Raw genomic sequence first — 5,468 nt, forward strand, 5'->3', positions numbered from 1 at the left:
TGTCGTGTGTGTGTGTGTGTGTGTGTGTGTGTAAATTTGTTTGTTTGCGAGTGCAAATTCTTATCTCGATTTTTTAAATGTAATGAAAGCATGCTTTTTTTAAGTTCTTAACTTTTCTGTGAACACTTTTTTATCTATAGTGCTTCAGTGGAATATCTGTGATTGTGAATATGTTGTAAATGTATCATTTAAGTAATTTGCATCTTTTCACACATTTACAGGTAGGTATATTTCTTTCGCGGCATATCTCAAAACTAAAGTTTGCAATGCTCACAGTTCAAACCGCTAAGAATATTCATTTCATCAATGAAAATATTTCGTTACATACTGAAGGGGTATGTATGGATTTTCATGGTTTTTGTGAGACTCTCTCTCTCTCTCTCTAGTTGTCATTGAAGTATTAATTACAACTGTCGCAGGTGGATTTGATGATAACAACAATGTGATTTTAGTCATCCGGTTGTCGATACTGATGACACATTTCTCTTCCCGTTCTCCTCTCTCTCTCTCTCTCTCTCTCTCTCTCTCTCTCTCTCTCTCTCTCTCTTTCTATCTATCTCTGTCTCTCTCTCCCTCATCCTTTTGTCAGTCAGTCTGTGTGTGTGTGTGTGTGTGTGTGTGTGTGTGTGTCAACAACATGGAAACAGTCGGACAGGCTCTACGGCTCTAATTGTCAATAACTGGATCTTACTTATTATGTTCAATTCAAATTAACTGAAATGTCGTCACCAAAGAAAGGCAGAAAAGATAGATATTACGCAGTCAGTAAAGGCCGAAAGATCGGAATCTTCAGAACGTGGAACGATGCTTCACGCTCAGTAACGGGATTCCCCCAGGCTGCACACAAGGCCTACAACAGCCTAGATGAGGCTGAGACAGCAATGAAGCTCGCCGGTCACAGTGAACCGATGGTTTTCGGTGCTGGTGAGTACAACGAGATTGGAAATGAAAATGAGATTGCAAATGAATATGAACCTGAATCTGAAAATGACACACTGCGAAACATGTCAATAAGCGAAGAATGGGCATGCGTTTGTGGAAAAACAACAGACGAACGAACCTTACGATGTTCTGACTGCCCCAGAAAAGTGCACTATGCCTGCACTGAGCTCCCTGTGTACCAACTGTGCATATTTGCGAAGACACAGCGGAAATATACATGCAAGACATGCAGTGAATGTTTCTTCGATGAAAATATCGAAGAATTGCTTCAGACAACAGATCTGATCAAGCATGACGTACTTAAAGATGACGCAAAAATCATGGACGTCACACTTATGGAACAAGTTCTGAAGAGCCAATATCAGACGGTGACGTCCACTCTGCGAAATCTAGAGTCCTCTGTCTGCAACCTGTCATCTTTTATTGCTGACTCACTGCAGACAGAAAAAACACAGGAGCTGATTGAAAAACTGACCACAGCCCTGAACACATCAAATAGCAGACAGGAGAGGCGTGGTACTGACACACACAGCCCCCCCAAATCAGCACGAACCACTCGGGAAGCAGAAGTACAAACAAATACAAAGCTTAAGAAACAGAACGCTGTCCCTGACATCCCAGTCCCGTCCACCAGCAAAGATTCAAAAACAAACCTACAAACAGATACTTCAGCCAGCGTCACAAAACAGAATACACAGCATGAAGAAACACACGTCCCCTCAAGTAGCAGTAAAACACAGGGAGACAACAAAGAAGAAAAGAGCATCAATGTCAGCTGGCTTAACATGACCCAAGGAGAAGACACAGACGACTCTGACAGTGATACTCACAGCGATGTTTCCAAGGACAACAACGCAATACTCAGAGATGACAACGAGCTCAACCACTCAGACTTGCCACGTGTTATTGTACTGCATGATTCAGTACTCAGTGGCGTAGACCCCAAGCGGCTCGGTCATTCATATGGACTGAACGTGATGATGAAGAAGACACCCACTGCAGAACAGTGCACTTTTGACACCACGTCCGACAGTCCTGACGCCGTCCTCACACATGTGGGTGTAAATGACTTAAGAAATCTCGACGCAGAAGCAGCCAGCAGTAAACTGACCTCAGCTGTTCAGCAAATAAGAAGAGAAATGAAAGCAAGCAGCAAGATCATTATCAGCAAGGCCACAACCACCCGTCAGAAAGAGCTAAGTCGCAGAATAGACTTGTTCAACGCCTTGCTGTATACAAAGCTTCATGAACTGGACAACATCTCTTTCGTGGGTCATGACAACCTGTGTGCAGATTATCACTTGAAAGACGAGGTACACCCTAACACAAGAGGTGCTGGTCTCCTGGCAGCCAACATCGGTCGACATCTTGACAACACGCTGTGGGAGAAGCCGACAGGAAAGACACGACCACGACGTCAGTACAGACCTGTACACAACAGAAGAGGACATCCACGACAGCTCCAGGATCGTTACCAAAAGGCGTTCACACGAGAACAAACCAACATACGACTTCAGGACGCCCAACATAGAAACAGCAGAGACAAAACTTACATGCACAAGGACACATGTGGCAGCAGAAACTACAACAGCTATACCGACATCCGTAAGAGAAATAACCGGAGCGACAACAGACACCGTCGAGCAGAGAGACACTTCAACCATACTCCTGAACTCAGCACATTTCCTCACTTCGACAGACAGACAGAATATCAGTATCCACGGAACAGGCCAAGGAGAGGTTGGTCTGACAGATACAACCGACGCCACTACCCCTCATGCCATGAGGACAACGATAACTTCCACCACCTCACAGGAAGACGGTACTCAGCTTTCGAGGAGGGCGACGGTGAACATGGCTACCTCCCCGGCACACGACGCTCCTCACGTGAGAACGACGATGAATACAGCTACCATCCATATTCACGACGTTCAGCCCGCTCCGGATGGTCTTATTATCTACACAATACGTACTATGATCAATAGAATGTATGCGGACATATAAGTAGATCCACCGGGCAATAGAGCATTTAACATAAACTGTAGACATAGGTAAAAGTCGTATCAACATTCTTTCATGGAATATCAAAGGTTTCATAGAAACAATAGATGGTATTCGCTTGAATAAACTGAAAGACTACCAATTCATCAACAAATTACAATCATATGATATTGTATTCTTGGAAGAAACTCACTTAAATTATGAAAGCACAAAGGAAATATTTATTCCAAATTTTGCTCCAGGAATCCATTATTATCGAGAAAAACATAAAAGGGCTTGTAAGTCTTCAGGAGGAATATCTGTCTTTGTTAGAGATGATCTAAGAGAGCACATACAATTTTTACCGCAAAGCAACTGCGATCTTGTATGGATCCATATACCAAACGCAGCTGAAAAGGAAAACGACACGTATATCGGCTGTTGCTATATACCACCAGTATCATCATCTTTCGGTAAACTACATTCACCCCAGATATGGGGTAGGTTGGAAAGCGACATAGAACATTTTTCTACAAAAGGCAATATTATCTTATGTGGCGATTTCAATGCAAGGACAGGAATGGTTACTGATTATATTAACACAGACAGCGGTGATAATACCTACCTGTCGTCTTACCCTGGTTATACTGATAGAGTAAACGACAGATGCTCGATGGACCAAACTGTTCACAAACTTGGTCGCAAACTAATCGATATCTGCATAAGCAATGATCTGCTTATTCGAAACGGAAGGACCCTGGGTGATTTAGAAGGAAAATATACATGCCACATACAACAAGGTAGCAGCGTTGTAGACTATTTCATATGTTCAGAACGACTCACAAAAGACATATCTGAAATGAATGTAGAAGGTATCAGTCCGTTTTCCGATCATTGTCCGCTACGATTGTCAATGTACTTGTCAGTAAGGAAGCAGAAAAGAAAAAAAATCGCCTTACACTCACAGTAATAAGGAATGCAACAACCAAAATGGAAGTTATACTAAATTTTTCTGGAATGAAAATTCTGCCAGCGCTCTTGGTCATGCACTAAAGACAGGACAAATCAACAAATTGTTACAAGAAATCAAAAGTGATTTAAACATTTCATCCACAAATAAAAGGGTAAATACTATAGTTGAAAAGTTCACAGATGCGTTGACAGAAGCATCTAAGTTAGCTGTTCATCATAAAGAATTCCGTAAAAAAACGTAACACAAAGCAGTCTAAGAAATGGTTTGATCAGGCTTGTTACATCCAAAGACGAGAACTGAAATCTTTAAGAAATGCATTAAACAGAAACCCACGGAACAGAACGATACGCGATAAGTATTTTTACATGTTAAAATCATACAACAAATGTGTAAAACAGAAGAAAAAATTGTATAAAAACAGGTTAGTTCAAAACCTGAACGAAGCTATCTTAAAAGATCCAAACAGTGTATGGAAGACTCTAAAATCTCTCAACGATGCAGAAACTCCCATAGGTAATAGTTACAAACCGATGAGTAACACAAAATGGATGAAACATCTGGAGGACATCATTGGGACACAAAGTAAAGTTGACCAAAGCACAAAAGCAAAAATAAATACAGAACTAAGAAACATAAACTCGAATATAACACCTTCGTATCTTGATTTTCCAATTTCCACAAAAGAGATAATCAACGCATCCAGAAACTTACACAACAAAAAAACGCCTGGAAAAGACGGGATTACAAACGAAATCATAAAGGCTAGCCTACCGGAAACAACAGAAATACTAAAACTGTTATTTCAGTCTGTCCTTAACTCAGGCACGTTCCCAGATATGTGGAAAAAAAGGAATTAGCATACCAATTTACAAATCGGGAGACCAATTAAACCCAACCAATTATCGAGGAATAACTCTAAACAACTCACTCAGTAATCTTTTTTGTCAAATATTAAACAATCGAATAACAAACTACCTCGAAGACAATAATTTACTATCAAAAGAGCAAGCAGGCTTTCGAAAATCACACAAGACCTCGGACCACATATTCATACTTAAAAAGATAATTGACGATACTTTAAGAAAAAGAATGAATCGCCTTTATTGCTGTTTTGTTCATTTTCAGAAAGCATTTGACAGGGTCTGGCATCACGCTCTAATGCTAAAAATGTATCAAATCGGTATAAATGGAAATTGCTTTAGAGTTATTCAAAGCATGTATGAAAATGCCACAGTTTGCACAAGAACTGATACGGGATTTTCTTCTGAAATACCCATATTGAAGGGGGGTACTACAAGGGAACACACTCAGTCCCACTTTATTTAATATATTTATTAATGATCTCCCGAAATGTCTGGGCGTTACTGACTCACCATCCATAGACCTTGACAAAAGTGATAGTGTTTCATGTTTACTATATGCTGATGACCTAGTAATTTTGTCCACGACAAAGATAGGATTACAAAGGAAACTAGACAAACTCAATCTGTATTGTGAAAACTGGGATCTAAAAATTAACATAGATAAAACTAAAGTAATAGTTTTCACACACACCGATCCCAAAGTGCCTGTT

Source organism: Babylonia areolata, chromosome 14 (assembly GCF_041734735.1).
Source record: "Babylonia areolata isolate BAREFJ2019XMU chromosome 14, ASM4173473v1, whole genome shotgun sequence".
NCBI lineage: Eukaryota > Metazoa > Mollusca > Gastropoda > Neogastropoda > Buccinidae > Babylonia > Babylonia areolata.